The sequence below is a fragment of the Globicephala melas genome, chromosome 8 (assembly GCF_963455315.2).
Source record: "Globicephala melas chromosome 8, mGloMel1.2, whole genome shotgun sequence".
In the NCBI taxonomy this organism is placed as follows: Eukaryota; Metazoa; Chordata; class Mammalia; order Artiodactyla; family Delphinidae; genus Globicephala; species Globicephala melas.
In genome coordinates this window covers 90,077,857-90,098,163 of record NC_083321.1, presented here as the reverse complement: position 1 = coordinate 90,098,163, position 20,307 = coordinate 90,077,857, and the positions used below count along the sequence as shown (strand labels likewise).

Sequence of the window (20,307 nt, the reverse complement as noted above, 5' to 3'; positions counted from 1 at the left end):
GACTCAGCATTGTAAAGGTGTCATTTCTCTCCAAATTGATTTACAGACTCAGTAAATCCCAATTAAAATCTCAATAGGTTTTTGTTCGAACTTGACAAGCCAGCTCTAAAATTTATATGACAGAGCCAAGGGACAGGAGTAGCTACTCTTGAAGAAGAAAAATAAAGTGGGAGGACTTGCTCTACCAGATATAATACTTATTATAAAGCTATAGTAATTAAGACCGTGTGGCACTGGGACAAGCATTGACAAATAGACCAATGAAACAGAGTAGAGAACCCATAAAGATACCTACACCTCTATGAACATTTGCTATACAACAGAGGTGACATCCCAGGTCAATGGCAAAAAAGATAGACTTTTCAATAAATAGTGCTGGCATAATTGAGCATCCATGGGGAGAAAATGGAATTAGAATCTCTCTTGGCAATATAGTACAGAGAAATTAATTCAGGTGGATTCAAAAACTATATATGAAGAATATGTATATATTCTATATTAGAAGATAATATAGAGGAATATCTTCATGACCTTGGGAGTAGAGAAGGATTTCTTAAACTGGGTAAAAAACCATTCACAGTAAGTGAAAGATTTGTAAATTTGAGTATGTTACAATTAAGAATGTCTGTCCAACCAAGGCACATTAAGAGAGTAAAGGGACAAGTCAGAGAGGGAAATGATACTAACGACAATACACAAAAGTGACAAAAGACTAGGATCCAGAATTTATAAAGAACTTCTGTGAATCAAAGTATAAAATAAAGAACAACACAGAAGATTTGAACAGATCTTTTATAAGAAAGGAAATCCAAATGGCCAATAAACCTATGAAAAGATGTTTAATCTCATCAGTAAAATGCAAATTAAATCACAATGAGATACTATTACACAGCCATCAAATCGCAAAAATAACACCTGACCAGCACCAAAGACCCTGACCAACAGATATTCTCTAGTGAGCATATAAATTGGCATACCATTCTGGAAAACAGTAGAATAGTATTAACTAGTAAAGTTGAGTTTGTGCATACTCCATGCCCAGCAATTGCATGCCCAGGGACATACGTAGAGAAAAATCTGCACGTACACAGAATGTTCTTAGCAGCATTGTCTGAAATAGTCCCCAACTAAAAGCAACCTAAATGTCCAGCAGCATAGAAGAAATAAATAAATTGAAGTGAATAGCAATGAAAATGGACCAATTACAGCTATAAGCATCAATAAGGATGTGTTTCCAAATGACACAGAGTGAAAGAAGCAAGTCATAAAGAAGACCTATGTTTTTACTACATTATATAAAGTTCAAAACATGCAACAGTAAACAATATCACTTAGTGATGCCTAAACGTGTGGTGAACTGTAAAGAAAAACAGTGAAATGATTACTTTAGGTGCCAAGATAATGGTTGTCTCTGGAGGGAAAGAAAGGGACTGTGCTCAGGTGGAAAAAAATTCTGTAGTGCTGTTTCTTGACTTGGGGGTGGTCACCTGGTGTTCATTTTATATTAATCGTTACACCATATGTAAATATTTTATGAACATTTTTCTATGTATGCTGTATCTCACGATTTTAAAACACATCCTGCACATCTAGATGCAGAGTCACTTTCAAAACAAGCACAGATTTAGAGATCAAGTGGACTTGATCATATAGGTTTTCCCAAGTTTCCTCTGTGAGGCAGCCCTCAGCGAGTCTCTTTTTACTCAATTTAATCCAATGGGGTTAAATCACTCAAGGGCAGTAAAGGATAAACGACTATCTCAACAAAATAGGGCAAGAATGGCGGGGAGCATTATAGAAACTGCCACTCAAGTTTCCCCCCAAGCTTCTCTTTCCAATTCTGGAAGAGGTCCTTCTGTGCTTCAGACATGAAGGCTTACTTTAGATCAGAGGCCCAGGATGCTCCAGAGATGATTCAGACCCCAGTCAGCAGTGATCTCTCCTTTTACACTCCACGGCTTCTGCTAATATCCAAGAAAGCAGTGGAAGCCCAGGTATGCCGCAGCAATTAAGAGCCTGCTCCCATCACCTCTGCCTGCTGCAGTGAGGGACAGGTCTCGCTTATGTGGCAGAGAAGCACGTCCACTGAGCCTCTTCCTGGTTCTTTGCTAAACCAGACCTGAGGCCGGGTGTGAGCTCCCAGGTCAGAATCCCAGGCAAAGCCGGATGAAGCAACTCTTGCCGTCAGAGGAACCGGCAAACTGGGAGCCTTTCATGTGCTTGGTAATTACTAAGAAATAAACAAAATTACAAGCAGAATGATAACTCATCAAATTTGATTTGGTCCCACAGGGCCTGCTTGAGATTCTAATGAATACATACGGTGAGGCCAGGGATGATTATGGGAGACTCAACTGCAGGGACGTGGGGAGGTTATTCTTTTTCTATTTATTTATTTATTTATTTATTTTGGCTGCACTGGGTCTTAGTTGTGGCACACAGGATCTTCGTTGCCGTGTGCAGGATCTTTAGTTGTGGCATGTGAGATCTTTAGTTGAGGCATATGGGATCTTCAGTTGTGGCATGCAAACTCTTTAGTTGTGGCATGCACGCGGGATCTTAGTTCCCGGACCAGGGATCGAACCTGGGCCCCCTGCATTGGGAGCGTGGAGTCTTACCCACTGGACCACCAGGGAAGTCCCGGGACGTTTTTATTTTTTTAATAATTTATTTATTAATTTATTTATTTTTGGCTGCGTTGGGTCTTTACTGCTGCGTGCAGGCTTTCTCTAGTTGCAGTGAGCGGGGGCTGCTCTTCGTTGCAGTGTGCGAGTTTCTCACTGCGGTGGCCTCTCTTGTTGAGGAGCATGGAGGCTTCAGTAGTTGTGGCATGTGGGCTCAGTAGTTGTGGCTTGTGGGCTCTAGAGTGCAGGTTCAGTAGCTGTGGCGCATGGGCTTAGTTGCTCGACGGCATGTGGGATCTTCCCGGACCAGGGCTCAAACCCGTGTCCCCAGCAATGATAGGCTGATTCTCAACCACTGTGCCACCAGGGAAGCCCCGGGAGGTTTTTCTTAAAGTCCACCACCTCTCGACTTCTCTCTTTTGTTGAGAGTCCTCCTATCTGTGGGGAAGAAAGGAGGCTGTTCCCTCAGACCACGAGAGGGACAGTGTGAGTGCAGAGAGCTGCATTTCGTTTCCTGTGGCTCTAACACTGCATCCTCCCACAGAGCTTTGAGTTGAAAACCCACAGCCACAGACACTGATTCGGTTAGAAACTCTGGTTACCCAGTTACCTCTCTGGTTATCTACACTCATGAGTGTCCAAATTTTAAACTAGCCACTTAATCCATTGCCCAGCTTGCAGAAAGCTTTGCAAAGGACGGCAAGGAGGGGAAGGAGAGGAATACGTGAGTGGCGAGCTGCTTGGCTACAGGAAGGAGGGTGAGGGGAGACAAAAGCTATTGAGATGGAGCAGGGAGGGCTGCTCAGAAAAGAACAAGATTCCTGAACCTCAGCCTCAGCCAACTTCATCATCCAGCCAAGAGGCATCCGGCCCCTACCCATCTCCATTACACGGCTTGTGAACTGCGGGGAGATGGCATTCGGGGCTTCCGGCAGAGCCCTGGACCAGTGGCTTTGCTGTATCAGGGAGCCAGCTTGCTGGAGATCCGCGTGTGCCCAGCAGATGTCATGCCGATCGAAGTACAGTGAGGCTGGCAATCAGGGTGGAGCTCCCACGACACCCACCTGGCAAAAGCTGACAACTTTAGTGGCTTCTGTGCTCTTTGGATTCTTTTGCTTTGCTTCCTTTCCTCCTTGGTGTGATGCTCCTTTGGCACATGCTTCCTTACAATACTTACTAAGACCTGACTAGGGCTGTCTTCTCTGTTCCACTGATTTTTTTCTTGTTTCCTACTAATTACTGTAATGGTATAATATATATATATTTAGGACACCCATCCTGTCACTAATAATGCTATACAAATAAGAGCACAATGTATTTCATCCTTTTCTCCCTCTGTTTATTACATATGTAAAAAGCAAATCGTTTCATGTTCTGAGTAAGAGCTCTTTGGACTAAGATTGGATCTTATAATTCTGTTCCTCTTTATTGTTTAGTTTTTGAAAAAGCAAGAGGTCAGGAGATTAAAAGAGAATGCTTGTGAAATTGGAAAAAGCACAGTGAAGGCTGAACGTGGGTTTTTTAAAAAATTGAAGAGAGGTGTAATAACCTCATGGAAATCAGATTTCGTAAAGGAAACCAAGCAGGAGTCAAGCAACCAAGTCAGAAGTCGAAAGCCGTGATTGTCAGTCTTCAATCTCTTGTCAGAAAGCTTTTGAAAGGAAGAATCTGTGTAGTGCAAATGAATTCACACATTCAATTCTATTTTCTTTTTTCCCTCCCATTTTCCACTCTCATTCTCCCCTTAGGCAACCATTCCCACGTGTTTAATGTATATTCTTTATGTGTATTTTTGTAAAATATGTACTGTTTTTCCATATGCATTTTTTAATTTTTATTTTATATTGGAGCATAGCTGATTAACAATGTTGTGTTAGTTTCAGCTGTACAGCAGAGTGATTCAGTTATACACACACATGTATCTATTTTTTTTCCGATTCTTTTCTCATTTAGGTTAACACAGAATATTAAGCAGTGTTCACTGTGCTATTCAGTAGGTCTTTGTTGGTTACCTATTTTAAATATAGCATTGTGGGGACTTCCCTGGTGGCTCAGCGGTTGAGAGTCCGCCTGCCGATACAGGGGACATGGGTTCGTGCCCCGGTCCGGGAAGATCCCACATGCCGTGGAGCGGCTAGGCCCGTGAACCATGGCCGCTGAGCCTGCACATCCGGAGCCTGTGCTCTGCAACGGGAGAAGCCACGACAGTGAGAGGCCCACGTACCGCAAAAAATAAATAAATAAATAAATATAGCATTGTGTACATGTCAATCCCAAATCCCAATCTATCCCTCACCCTTCCCCACTGGTAACCATAAGTTCGTTCTCTAAGTCTATGTGTCTGTTTCTGTTTTGTAAATAAGTTCATTCGTATCTTTTATTTTTAGATTCCACGTGCAAGTTTTATTGTATGATATTTGTCTTTCTCTGCCTGACTTACTTCACTTAGCATGATAATCTCTAGGTCCATCCATGTAATGGATGCAAATGACATTATTTCATTCTTTTTAATGGCTGAGTAATATTCCGTTGTTTATATGTACCACATCTTCTTTATCCATTCATCTGTCGATGGACATTTAGGTTGCTTCCACGTCTTGGCTATTGTAAACAGTGCCATATGCATCTGTTTTTATTTACACCATTTCCACTATGCTTTGAAGGCCCATTCTCATTGCTATGTGCCCACGGGGTCCATTACTTCTGACCACTGCACTCTCCATGACTTGCATCCCCTTCGTTTATTATCCATTCCCGCAGTGATGGACACCCAAATTGCCCCTAACTCCCCAGCACAACATTCTGTAGATATCTATGTCTCCTCTATATAGACCCGTGTGAGCCTTTTCACAGGATATATCCCCAGGAGTAGAAATGCTGAGCCACAAGATATCCACATATTTAATTTTACTAAGAACCACCCGATTGCCCCCAGCAAGGCTCCACCAGTCTACCTCCCTACCAGCAGTGCATGGGAGTTCCTGGGTTACCATATGCACATGCACACCTTCAAGCCCTAGCACACTTCTTAGAATGATCTACTTTACCAATTTTTGCCAGTCGCATGAGAACAAGTGAAGTGGTACATACACCTTTTTAAATTTTGCCTTTCTCTGGTGAGCTTGAGCACGTCTAAATAGTGAGTAAGCTAAGTGATATAACAAACCCCAAATCTCAGTGTCTTAACAAAACAAATGTTTATTTTTGGTTCACATCACGGTCCAGTGTAGTGGGGGTCAAGGGCAGAGTACTACTCCAGATGGTCAGGCTTCTACTGTGTAGCTCTGTCATTTCCTAGGGCCTCAGGGTCCTCCGCTGGATTCTCTGCATGCAGCCAGCAGGGGAGGGAAGAGAGAGCCTTCAGAGAATGGCACAGGAGGTTTGTAGTACCACGCACAGATGCAGTCACATTCCTTGGGCCAGAGAAAATCCTGGTGCCCCTGTGTACCAAAGAAAAGAGGATATGGAAATTGGTGAAGAATTAGACAATCTCTGCCCCAAGATGTTTGTGACTTTTGGGGTTTCCCTTTCTATAAATTTCCTCATCATATCCTTGTTCCTTTTTTTTTTTTTTTTCAGACTTCCTCCTGTCATTGTTATTCATTTGTGTATTCATTGTGTATTCTAGAAGGTATCAATTCCCTGTCAGGACTTTTTTTAATATTTATTTATTTATTTTCTTTCTTTCTTTCTTTTTTTTTTTTGGCTGCATTGGGTCTTCGTCGCTGTGTGCGGGCTTTCTCTAGTTGCGGCGAGCGGGGGCTATTCTTCGTTGCAGTGCTCGGGCTTCTCACTGCAGTGGCTTCTCTTGTTGCGGAGCATGGGCTCTAGGTGCGTGGGTTTCAGTAGTTGTGGCTCACAGGCTCAGTAGTTGTGGCTCACAGGCTTAGTTGCTCTGTGACATGTGGGATATTCCCGGACCAGGGCTCAAACCCATGTCTCCTGCATTGGCAGGTGGATTCTTAACCACTGTGCCACCAGGGAAGCCCCCCGCATTGGTTTTATCATTGCCAATAATCCTACCAATCTGTCTGCCTGATCACTTTGGCTATGGGGTCTTTTACCAATCAGGAATCTAATTTTTATGTGGCCTAGTCAATCAATTTTTAGTCTTACGGTTTTTATTTTTGAGATATTGTTGGTTGTTTGTTTACAGTCTCAACCTCTGGATTCCTCTTGAAAGCACCCTGTCACTACTTCCTTTGTCAGTTTCCCCATCAGTCCCCCATTTGCAAGGAGGTCACTTGTTAAGGACAGGGATGTGGAAGGTCCCCAGAGGGAAAGGCTCACCCAGAGGCTAATTACCCAGCCTCCAAGTCTTCCTTGCAGCATCCACTTTCCCTTAATCCTGTAGGCTCTGGCCTAGAAAAACTCAGTTCTCCAAAGCTCCTACGCAAATGTACAGAACTGCTCAGGAAACCGTTTCAGGCAGGAGAGGTGGGCAAGAGCCATATCACAGAGCCTGAGCCTGATAAGATGGTTGCAGCATTAAAGGGTATTAGGTTGGAACTCTCTCAGACACGTGAGTTTCTTTGAACCTCTCTCCCATGTTGTTTCTTCAATCTCTTGCTTACACTTTTCCCTTGCCTGAAAAGCCCTCTCTACCTTTGCTTGGTTAAACCCTCTTATCCTTAAGCCTTAACCTGGGCATTACTTCCAGGAAGCCTTCTCTGACCTCACTCCACCCCACGCACACATCTAGGTGAATGCACTTCTGAGACTTGCACAACTCTCACTGAACTTACCACACTACATTGCAATGGCCATTTGCCTACCTGATCGTGAACTTTTGGGAAGAATCTGAATCCAATTCCCCTTTGTACTCCTAGCACTAGCTCGGGACCTTAACACATGCATAACAGCTGTTGGATGGATCTGATGGGCTTACTATGCCCTGTCCACGGTACTTGGCCTTCCTGCCCCAGCTTCATGGGCTTTGGGGAGGTTTTCATTACAGCAGAGAGGCCCCAGAAGGATGCCCTTCCAGAGGTCAGCTGGGGTGTCTCTCCCTTGGTCTGCGTGTCCAGGCTGCTTATGGGCCAGTCTCTAGCCGGGCCCTGGAGAGGGCAGATCTGAGTTAGCTCTCCTGGGCCTTAGCCTCTATTGTGGATGGGGCAGGGCCTGTGCAAATTATATGTGCTTAAGTGAAGGTCAGGGAAGATTAGGACTCTCTGTCCTGGCAGTGGCCATCCTCTTTCTGATTCCCGCATTTCAGAGGTCAGGTTGGACAGGAGAGCAGGTCTCAGACAGTGAGCGGTCCGTGGACAAGCAAGATGGAGGGAAGAGGGAATCCCCTGGTGGTCCAGTGGTTAGGACTCCACACTTTCACTGCCGAGGGCGTGGGTTTGATCCTTGGTCGGGGAACTAAGATCCCAGAAGCCATGCAGCGTGGCCAAAAATAAAGATTAAAAAAGAAAAAAAATTGAGGGAAGAGAGTCCTCCCACCCCATTGGCACTGCAGCCTGCCAAGCTCAAGGCTCGGCTGCCCCCTTGTGTCCACAGAGTGAAGGACAAGGGAAACTTAATCCTAAACTGGGCTAGGACTGGTCCCCTGGGAGCCACCCAGCTGTCTTGCCTCCTTCTCCCCAAGGGCACCCACACACGGGGACTCACATTCAGCAGGGCCACCTGCGCTGTCCCCCAGCAGTGCACTGCCCACCCCACTCACTGCTGGTTTTTGCCCTGGAGGTCTGAGGGCCTGGGATCTTCCTCTGGAAGGGAAGGTCTTGAACATTTTAAAGGGGGCTTTTTGGGATTTCCCTGGTGGGCCAGGGGTTTAGAATCCACCTTCCAATGCAGGGGACGCGGGTTCGATCCCTGGACGGGGAACTAAGATCCCACATGCCGTGGGGCAACTAAGCCTGTGCAGCGCAACTACCAAGCCCAGATGCTCTGTAACCCGCACACCACAACTAGAGAGGAGCCTGCACACCGCAATGAAGAGCCCGCGTGCCGCAGCTAGGACCTAACGCAGCCATATATAAATTAATTAATAAAGCGGGCTTCTCCACCGCAATAAGCCCACGCGCTGCAACGAAGAGTAGCCCCCGCTCGCCGCAACTAGAGAAAGCCCGCATACAGCAACGAAGTCCCAACGCAGCCAAAAATAAATAAATTAAATAAATAAATATTTTTTAAAAAGAAATGGAAAATTTTATTTGAGCCAAATTTGAGGATTATAACCCGGGAAGAGCATCTCAGAAAGCTCTGAGAACTGTTCGGGCCGTTAGAACTCAAGGCACAGTTATATAAGTTTTTGAGACAGAGGGCTGTCCAACAAGTGAAGTATTATTGAGTTTACATAATCCAGATCTAAGGGTCATAATGGTAGGTCATGTGATCCCTTACGAGATCAAGAAGGAATGTTATCATTGGAGTTGTCTTGTTGGTGCTGGGAGAATGTTGCTCTTTATGGCTGAGCAGCTATTCCTGCTGATGCGGGAGGGTTGGTCGATGGGTAATGAAGATACACAATGCACAGTGGGGGGAGAGGGGAGGCCAAAGTGCAGAGGAGAATTTTTTGCATTTAAACTTTTCTTGTCTTGCCATAAAATATGAACTTTATTTCACAATCATAAACATCATTTCATGATGTTTAGAAACTCTCTGAAAATGTGCCAAAGATCTCCTATAGGTCTTCAATCCCTGGAAATTAAACAAAGACTGTCCTACAACATCCTTTGTAATGGCATCCCTCTACTTGATACCAATGACACAGAAATCGATGTCCTTAAATGACACGGAAATCGATGTCCTTAAATGTAGTGAATCACTGCCTTGGGCAATACTCTGCAAGGAACAGATTGTACAAAGTTTTATATCTATACAATGAAATTAGCAGTGGAGCAACAAATGGCTTTAAATTTTATGGGTAGTGGGAATTCCCTGGTGGTCCAGTGGTTAGGACTCTGTGCTTCCACTGCAGGGGGCACGGGTTCGATCCTTGGTCGGGGGAGCTAAGATCCCGCATAACATGCGGCCAAAAAATTGAAAAATTATGGGTAGTATGGAAACATAGATTAATTTTTAAATTGTCTCTTGACTCAAAAGCCATTTTTTAGAAATCTACCTAGTAATATTAAAGCACCTGTATGTGGGGGAATAGAATGGAGAATAATTCCTTGAAACATTGTTTGTACTAGGGAAAAAAAAATAAAACCGGGCTTCCCTGGTGGCGCAGTGGTTGAGAATCTGCCTGCCAATGCAGGGGACACGGGTTCAAGCCCTGGTCTGGGAAGATTCCACATGCCGTGGCCTGTGAGCCACAACTAGGCCCGTGAGCCACAACTACTGAGCCTGTGCATCTGGAGCCTGTGCTCCGCAACAAGAGAGGCTGCGACAGTGAAAGGCCCGCGCACCGCGATGAGGAGTGGCCTCGGCTCGCCACAACTAGAGAGAGCCCTTGCACAGAAACGAAGACCCAACACGGCCAAAATAAATAAATAAAATTAAAAAAAAAAGACCTTTAAAAAATAAATAAATAAAAATAAAATAAAATAAAACCAACTGAATGTCTAAAACACTAAATAAAGCTGTTTGATTTATCTTTTAATACATAAATAAAGGGGCTTCGCTGTGGGAGGGCTGCAGACAAGACACCCAACAGGCAGCCTGGCAGTTTCCGTCTGCCTATTGGTTTTGCTTCCAGAGGCCTTCTCCACACTAGTTTTGGGGAGCTCTGTCATAAAGAAGGGGGGCTGCTGGGCTTGGCACCCTTCCCCCAGGAGCTCCTGCTCTCACACCATTGACTGTGCGGGGCCCCAGTTAGGTCTGCTCATCCCAGGCATCTCCTCCCACCCCCTCTGCCTATTACTCTCTACGGCATCGCCCTGGTTGTTTCCTTCTTGGGGCTTCTCACACTCTTGTTTTGGTCTCCTTTATTATTGCCTGCCTTCCCTGCCCCTCCCAAGTAGAATGAGGGTAGGGCCTTGTTGGACTCATTCACTGAATCCCCAGAATACAGAACAGGCCCCGCAGGGAGCAGCCACTTGGCACGTGTTTCCCGACCGAAGTTCCCCACACATGCCCGGTGTCCACCCACGGCTCCCATCTGGGCCAAGCTGCTTCCTCCTCCTGAGATGCCGTCATCACCCCATCCCACCGCCACCTCACTGTCTGCCTGGCAACCTGGTATTTACAGTTAGTTCAAGGCTCACTTTAAACATCACCTCTTTGTGATGCCTCCCTGACCTCTCCCAAATTAGGCACTTCCTTCTGTGTTCCCTCACTTCCTATAACGGCTGTCATAACTGTCTGTGAGCCCGGCAAGGGCAAGAATTGTATCATATTTGTTCTTGCGTTCTCAGTGCCTGGCAGATGCTAAATAAATATTTATTGATGAACTCTGACGACCACTGGAGAGGCTAGCGGAGCCCAATGCCCCAAGCTGCCCTCCTGCCCTCGCCTCCCTCTGCTCTCGCATAAGGAGCCCACACTCGAGGCAACGGAAACATCACATCATTCACTCAGCATCTTCCCAAGGCCATGGTTTGTAACAGTATTGTTTCCTCCAGGGGGAATGCTTTTCCAACCTTCATCCTCCTTTAAAACGCATCTTGGCTGCCACTTCCTCCATGAAACCTTCCTCAGTTCCCGAGCAGGAACTAATCCCTCCCTCTTCTGTGCTTCCCATCATCGTCCCTCTCCCGAGCTAATTCTGCCTCACTGTAGAACTTAACAGAAGTGTGCTGCCCGTTATCTCAGCAAATTGTAAACCTCCTCCGGTCACCAGCCACGGCTCACACACATTGGTATCTCTCATCTCCCATGAAGGTAAACACTCAAATGCCCGCTCACAGGCAGCCCATAAAGCATACACTTGAATGTCATGTCAAGAAGCCAATAGCTCCCAACGTGAAAACTCATGTAACTAACACTAGGACCCCAGAAGAAACTTCCCCAGGTGCACGTCCACACTTCCTGCAGGAAGGCAGAGACTGGGCACCTCAATCCCGCCAAGAGCTCCCGCTCTGGGCACCCTCCATATATGCCCTCCCACCCTGCCCTATGCTTTCCCAGCCCAGCTCAGCTTTCTGGCTGCACATGCCAGTGTATACTTGGAGCTCTCTTGGGATGGAGTGTTAGCACTCAGCCTCAGGGTCCATCTACTGCAAGCAAGTCCTGGTAACTAATCTTGATCTGACCTCAGCCTTTGGGAGGCAGCCTCACCTATAACTCATGTGGTGGCACCAGGGATAGAACTGACCCATCTCTACTACCATCCTCAGCGTAAACACACACACACATACATACACACACACGTGTGCACATGCCCACATACACGCACAAGAATATACCCAGATGCACACACGGTGTAGAATGTGATCAAGGGCTTAGATGTTGCAACCATGTTTAGTGCGAAGACCAACCCTGGGCAAAGGTTCTGACACTCCTCACAGGGTCCAGCTTGACGCAGACACTCAACAAATATTTGTTGAATGACTAAATTGCTTGCGTGCCCACCTCCAACGCCACCCACGGTCACTGATTTGACACTCCTCTGCCCCCTTGAAGCGCTGGCCTGTTCTACCATGCCAGGAGCCTGGGGTATCAGCAGTGCCCTAGAGGGATAGGGCCGCAATCTTGGTACCCAAATGTCTTCAGTTTTTCTTGAAGTTCACCAAACACAGTATGTTATCTCCCCTCTGGGTCTCAGTACCTGTACTAGAAGTTCCTGTCCTTCACCCCCGATTCCTTCACCTGGCTTACTCTTGGTCACCCTTTAGATCTCACTGATTTCTTTGCTACTTCTTAAAAAAAGTCTTTTCCAAGTGTCCCATCCCTGCCCCAAACTGGGTTAGAAGGGTTTCACTGGAAAAAGAAGGAAAACAACTTCTCTTGCTCTTTTTAGAGTTCCTTATGTTATGCATCTATAAGGTCAGCTAAACTTAAAAAGCACATGAAGTTACTCACGTGGTTATGTACCAAGTGCATTCATGTTATATCTTTGGGGTGTCACAATAACCCTGGGGAAGGGTGTGATGATTTCCATTTAAGAGATAGGAAAACTGAGGCTCTGAGATACCAGGTGCCCACCTAAAGTCACAGGAGCAAGTAAGCCAGAGAGCCAAGTGTCAAAATCCATGCGTGTGCTTTCCTTTTCATGGGGTGGGGCTCCAGTATTAGCAGGGATGAGGATGCAGGTGGGGAGTGAGCTCAGAAGTTGTGCAGTCTGAATTGCCTAAAACAGGGGAACGGGAAGGGATTCTTCCCCTTCATTCCACGCAACCCTGAAGAGCCCTCAGCACGAAGGAGGCGCAGCTTTATTTCTCTGGTCCAATTCTTTTTCCCAGCCCTGGGCCATTAGTGAAGCATATTATAAGCCTCTCTGTTTGAGATAAGCATCCCTATTTACCTGGCAATCATTTGCTGGTAAGGGTTCTAAGGAAAGCTGACTAAATGGAGAGGAACGCGAATGAGGTCGCAGCGTGATGGCTGGAGCCCTGCCCTGCTTGCTGTCCTTTCCTCCAAGTCGCTGCCTCGGTCCCTTCTCCGGGCCTCCAGGAAGAAGAACCTTGTGTCGTCGGAGCAGTTATCCAAGCAGGTCTCAGTGGCCTGCGGAAACTCCTCCAGCTTCTCAGCGATGAAGCCGGTCTCCTGCAGGGCTACCCGCAGGAATTTCTCCTCCAGGGGCAGGAGCACCTCTGGACCCCCACCATGAAGAAGCTGGTCTCAAAGTCCCCGCTCAGCATCAGATGGCCCCTGGGTCAGGGCAGGGTCCTGAGGTGACGCAGGGTGTGCGTCCAGGCAGGCCTGCAGGGTGGGGCAGGCAGCCTTGAGGCACAGGGAGGAAATGAGGCAGTCGGCCAGGGGTGGGACCGCAGGTTCCAAGGGCTGTTGTTTCAGGATGTCACACTTGAGTACCTGGCGGATGGCTCTCCTTAAGCACTCCTCCTTCTCGGCCCCCTGTCTCTGGAGTGGAGGGAAAGGGAAAGAGGGGCCAGCTGGGTCATGCTTATCGCGTAGACCGCGCACATCACTCCCAGCCATTCTCTGCTTGGCGCACAGGCTCCCAGAACAGCAGGTCGCTGGTTTTACAGATGAAGAAACTGAGTCCCAGAGAGAGACCTGGTCCTGAACCAGCTGTGGACAAAGTCAAGCCCAGAACCTGCCGACCCTGCGCTCAGCGCTCTGTCTACCTGCAGGTCCTCTGTCGGCAATGCACCCCTGACAGGTAGCCCATTCTCTTTCTACTAGTCTGTGTTTAACGCGACCCAGACAAGTGCCTCCAGAAACGGAAAGTCGGCCTGGAATCAGCTGAGCAAAACTACTAAGTGAGCTTGGGGCGCTTTGCTGGGGCCCCCAGTCTCTCCATTACCTTTCCCTCCCTTTGGCCCCTGGCCACTCCTCTCAACCTCCTCATCACCTCATACATTTCCTATACCTGTTCTCAGGATGCGGGCTGCATTCGTATTATTGTATGAATAAGGACTAGTACTTAAATGCTTACTCTTTCCAACTCTGTATTTTTTAAAAAGTCATAGTCTTAACATATACACACTACTATATATAAAATAGGTAAACAACAAGGACCTACTTATAGCACAGGGAACTATACTCAATATCTTGTAATGACCTGTAATGGAAAAGATCTGAAAAAGAATATATATATATGTATATGTATAACTGAATCACTTTGCTCTACACTTGAAACTAACACAACATTGTAAATTAACTATACCTCAATTTTAAAAAATCAAAAAAAAAAAAAAAAAGCTATAGTCTTAAGCAAAAGGAATAAGAATCTAATGTACAACCTCAACTATCTTACCTAACTAGGGAGGGTGATATTCGGAGAGTGGAAGGGCTATGGTGGACCTTCCTGATGCCCTGAAATTCAATGAAAATACACAAGGTAAGTAAATTCTGTTCCACTTGCAGTGCAAGATTGTCTTAATTCTAACCCCTCTCTCCTGAGATCCACGAAAAGATTCCACAAGTTTAGAGCCCCCTGGAGCTTGTAACTGAAACAACAGGGGCACCAGCCAATCAGAATGGAGGCAGCCCAGCGGGTTCTCCATTTGCTTGGGCTCAGACCTTGGCATTCCATGTGGACCTTGGTGATGTTTCTTCCACACCAAGTTTGTCTCTAGCCAGCTCTTTCTGTTCCCTCTTTTGGTCTTTTTTTTTTTTTTTTTTTTTTTTTTTTTTTTGCGGTATGCAGGCCTCTCACTGTTGTGGCCTCTCCCGTTGCGGAGCACAGGCTCCAGACGCGCAGGCCCAGCGGCCATGGCTCACGGGCCCAGCCGCTCCGCGGCATGTGGGATCTTCCCGGACCGGGGCACGAACCCGTGTCCCCTGCATCGGCAGGCGGACTCTCAACCACTGCGCCACCAGGGAAGTCCCCTCTTTTGGTCTTTATAGGATTCATATCTCACTCTTCCTCCTTTCTTCTCGGGACCCCACTGACTTCCTTCCTTCTTTGTCTCCATCTGCCTTGTCATTTCTACATGCGCCCCATGGAAAATTCTTGATTCGGGAGCTGAGTGAAGCTCCTGGTATCATGGAGACTCAAAACCCAACAATAACCCCCTTACCTGTTCCCCTCAAGCTCACGCACATAGTTCACCACCGAGACCAGTCAAACGCCCCTGGCGTCTTCTTTAGCCACTTCTCCAGCTGTTGGCAGTTCTGTCTGGGTAGCTGATGGCAATGATCTCTTTGAAAGACTCACAGGCAGAGAGGAGCTTGTAGATGGTGGGCCCAGAGCTGAGATCAACCAGGAGTTTTCCTTCCAGCCCACCTGTTTTAGAACAAGAATGTTCTGAATCATCAGTACCAAGGCAGGGCTCTGAGGTCCACATTTCCCAAAAGGCTCCACTTTCCTTGTCCCATTGGGAGAGGCTACCGGGAGTCAACCATCTGGGAATGTAAACTCCAGGACTGGGAACTTTGCCTGCACTGACTGCCCCAGCTCACTCAGCATGGAGAGTCTTGGTAGGGTTAGTGTTAGAAGCAGGGGTAACATTCCAAAGATCAATCAGCAAACATTTAAGTACCAACTTTATTCCAGAAACTCGCTTGGCAGTATGGGGACGAAAAGGAGAATTCAGGGCCTGCTTACAGAGCCCTTGGTCTCCCCTTCCTGTCTTGCTTCCCTTCAGCCACGAGAGATTGTGTTGACACAAAATATCAGTAGCATTTGGATCCTGGCAAGGGGCTTCCAGGATAAACAACAAGGCTGAGAGGAGAGAAAATGAGCTGGACCCAGGGGTCCTGGCCGACTCCTACCCTTAGCCTGCTCACTTGCTCCTGGGTTCTGCTGCTACGTTTTGTTTGTCTGTTTGTTGTTGTATTCGTAGGGTACAGTAGCAAATAAATTGAAGCAGGCATCGAAGGCTTAAGAAAATTTGATGGCAGAAAATTTTAATTGGGAAAATTCTGGCTATCAGGTTATGTTTTATTCTCATGTGAATGATGAAAAGATACCCATTATTTGATTTTAGTGGTCCAGCTGGCCTAGCACCTGTTTTCATGGGCTACCAATGGTAAGCAGGCAGAAGAGTGGTGATGTGAATTTGGAGCAAGGCTTTCTACACTTTCTGATGCTCTTGTAGTTTCTTTAGCCAGTGATAGGGAGAAGACAGGCCCACTCAGGACCACCAGAGACCACAGCTCTTAGACTTTATGGGAGGAGGAAATCTGACCCCACCAACTTTGAGGGCATCCCACCATGCACCATACACACCAGGTGTATCTAAAGTCTTCCCGTAGGGGAGTTCCACACACTCTGAAGGTCCCAAGTTGCTGCCCATGTTCTGGCCACCCCTCCCCAGACCCACCCTAAGCCTGCCCTACGATTGAAGAAGACCAGCATCTGATTTAAAATTTGCATGGCCACCCCTCCTCCCACACTCCCCCATCTCTCCCCTCAGAGGTGAAGGAGACCTGCACCTGGTTTAAAAGTGATATTGTAGTGCTTTAGCAGGAAATGGAGGACTTCATCACCCAGGGGATCCTGGTTCATCTTGAAGTAGTCCAGGTAGGACGTGGGTTCAAAATTCTCCTGATAGACATCAGGCTCCTTGGATTCCTGAAGAGCCATGGAGAGCAGTAAGCTTTGTCCAGGAAGGAGCAGCAGGAAATCTGATTCCCTGGGCCCTTCTTTTTTTTGTTTCTTTCCATAAATTTATTTATTTATTTATTTATTTATGGCTGCATTTGGTCTTTGTTGCTGCGCGCGGGCTTTCTCTAGTTGCAGCGAGCAGGGGCTGCTTTTCGTTGCAGTGCGCGGGCTTCTCATTGCGGTGGCTTCTCTTGTTGCGGAGCACGGGCTCTAGGCACGCGGGCTTTAGTAGTTGTGGCATGTGGGCTCAGTAGTTGTGGCTCGTGGGCTCTAGAGCGCAGGCTCAGTAGTTGTGGCGCACGGGCTTAGTTGCTCCGCGGCATGTGGGATCTTCCTGGACCAGGGCTCGAACCCGTGTCCCCTGCATTGGCAGGAGGATTCTTATCCACTGTGCCACCAGGGAAGTCCCCTTGGGCCCTTCTTGATGGGGCTCAGGCTTCGTCCTTCCCCATCCCCCCAGAACACACACTGGGATGAAGACCAAAACAGCCAACGAAGGTCTTTTCCTGAACCTGCCTCCCTTTGGCCACTCACCTCTGTCACACTCACCTCTCCAATTCCCTACCCCAGCCCCCAGGCTTTTCAGTGGCTTTGACTTGTACGAAGGGTTTCTAGTCTCTTTTGCTCCATTTACTGCATCCTCTTCTACAGTGATTTTTCAAACCATTTAAAAAGCATGCCTAATTTTTAAACTAAATCGCCAGTGAAGCCCCAGTATAGATGAGTGATAGTAGGATAGAGATGCCTTAGTTGGCTTTTAATTTTTAGCATTTTCTGAACTACACCCCCCAACACAACACCCTGGTTTCTGTCCTAGACAACTGAACGAATGTTGATAATATTTAGTAAAACAGGGAAGAGAAGAAGAAGAATGGGTTTTAGCTGAGGAGTGAGGAGCGTGAGAAGATGTGAGGAGATGGGTTTCATTTGGAGCAAGCTCAACTTGAAACAGAAAAATCTAATGTAACCTGGATAGAAGTCTGGAACTCATAGAGAGATCTCAGCTGGAGCTACAGATGTTGTGGGATGAGTGTGCAAAACTGTTCTATGACTGAACTGAATTTCCTCTTCAAGTCCCATGGAAATGGGTGGTAGACATTATACCTCAATCACGTAGAGCCTTCCTTCACCAGGGGTGGGGGTGGGGAACTTACTTGGCGCCAGGCACAGGGCCTGGCACTTACTTTTTGTCCATGCTCCTGGCACCCACTGAGATTACGCTGCATAATCTGGTCTCAGATCACTGATTAACAAAGGTTGCAACATCCCCTTTTTCAACCTCCATGCCTGTATCTCTCTCTCTGCCCCATTTCCATTCCCCACTCAGGAGCAAGGGAAATCACTCTCCTGCTCCTCGGGATGCTCTGGGCTGTGAAACCATCACATCTCTCCTTCTCCTGCACCATGTTGAGAATAGGGACAAGTCTCAACACTTTCTAGCCCGTACTCACGGAATGGGCACAGTTTCCCATGTTCACGGTTTCCTAAATAAATAAGGACAGAGGAGAAATAAAAATATAATTAATAATACAAATTTGGGTTTTTTTAATATGTTGAACTCTGTAATCTGAAAACAGAAGGTAAATCTTTGTTTTTAAGTTTTCCATGGGATATTCAAAAATTGACTGTATATAAAACCACAGAGAAATTTCCCCAAAGTAGAAATAATATAAAATAATATACTCTGTTCAAAATGCCATAAAATAGATACTAATTACAAAACCAGAAAACAAGAGACTTTACCATACAGAAAACTTTTAAATTTTCTGATAAACACTTTTGGATTAATGAGAAAACCCAAACAAAAATTTTAAACTCTGTAGAAAAAAAGAAAAAAAAAACTATATAGAAAGGAATTCTGCAGATAAAAATCTATAAGACACAGATAAAGCAGGGGAAGCTTCATGATCTTAAATATTTATATTGATAGATAGAACACATAATGAATTAAGCATTTAAACTAAGGAATTAAGAAAGAATTAATATGGGGCTTCCCTGGTGGCACAGTGGTTAAGAATCTGCCTGGCAATGCAGGGAACACGGGTTCAAGCCCTGGTCCGGGAAGATCCCACATGCCACGGAGCAACTAAGCCCGTGCACCACAACTACTGAGTCTGCGCTCTAGAGCCCACCAGCCACAACTACTGAAGCCTGTGCGCGCCTAGAGCCCGTGCTCTGCAACAAGAGAAGCCAGTGCAATGAGAAGCCCGCATGCTGCAAAAAAGACCCAACACAGCCAAAAGTAAATAAATTGAAATAAAATAAATTAATTTTAAAAAAGAATCAATACATTTAAAGAAAGCAAAAGGATGAAATTGATAAAAGTTAACATTAATAAATGAATGAAGTGATAAGTACAGAAGCCAGATTGAGCTCAGTGAAAGGGAGATGAAGAAATGCAGACAGGATTTAAACAACACTTCCAAAGCTTGGCTGTGAAAGGGAAGAAAGACGGTGGGCAGCAGCTAAAAGCGGATGAGCCTTAGATAGAAATAGAAATGCTAAATATTTTGACAGTAGAGGAAAGGCAAGGATGGGTGCCAATACAAGTCAGACTGATAGGAATGAGCAAGAAACTAAGAGTTCACGGCTGGAAATTGTATTTTTTCTGAAAATAACAAGTGTGGAGGTACAGATATTTGAAATTTGAGGTGAGAAACAACAGCAAATGGAGGGCAAAGACTAGACACATACAGAATTATTAGGTATTTTCAAAGGCCTGGATAACTGGATAGGAGTTCATTCTTCCCAGAAGGTGGTTTTCTCCAGAGTGCTTAAAAGTCTGGGTGCAGGAAAAGTGAAGATAGTGGGTTGATTTAATGTTGGAGTTTTCCTAAGCAGGTGGAACAGAAGGCTAAATGGTAAAAGTTAGAAGAAACAGCCTTATATTCATTTATTGAAAATGCATTCATTGAACACCTATTATGTCAGATAATAGGTTAATGTTTAAGAGCATAGACTGTGCAGCTAAACTGTCTAGATTCAAAATCTAGCTCCACCATTTATAAGATATATCCTTGGACGAGTTATTTAATCTTTTTTTTCTTTTTTGCCTCTGTTTTTTAAATCTGGAACTCATGAAGACAGTAACTTACCTCATGGAGTTGTTGAGAAGATTAAATGAGTTGATTCGAAGAACTTAGAACAGAAATTTCACTTCTGGGGACTTCACTGGCGGTGCAGTGGATAAGACTCCATGCTGCCAATGCAGGGGGCCCAGGTTCGATCCCTGGTTAGGGAACTAGATCCCACATGCTTGCCGCAACAAAGAGTTCTCATGCCACAACTAAGGAGCCCCCGTGCCGCAACTAAGGAGCTGGCGAGCCGCAACTAAGAAGCCCACATGCTGCAACTAAGGAGCCAGTGAGCCGCAACTAAAGGAGCCCTGGAACCACAACTAAAGAGCCCGCCTGCCACAACTAAGACCTGGTGCAACCAAATAAGTAAATAAATATTAAAAGAAAAGAAAAGAAATTTCATTTCTGGCCAGTAACAAATACTGGAGTTGCCTTTCACCATAAACAGCTACAAAACTAGACAAAAGGACACAACCATTTTAAGGCTTTGGACAATAGATAGTACACAGCTGCAATCCCTCAGTGAAGGAAAACATGTAAA

At 45.9% G+C, this 20,307-nt stretch overlaps 1 long non-coding RNA gene across 1 annotated transcript; it reads right to left on the bottom strand.

The window, feature by feature from the left end:
* Nucleotides 1-5,840: 5,840 nt before the first annotated feature.
* On the bottom strand, nucleotides 5,841-17,811 carry LOC132597773 (uncharacterized). The gene is made up of 3 exons (XR_009565055.1): nucleotides 16,518-17,811; nucleotides 15,161-15,366; nucleotides 5,841-6,064 (listed from the first exon to the last, which is right to left on the bottom strand). It is a non-coding gene; the product is annotated as an uncharacterized lncRNA (long non-coding RNA).
* Nucleotides 17,812-20,307: the final 2,496 nt, after the last annotated feature.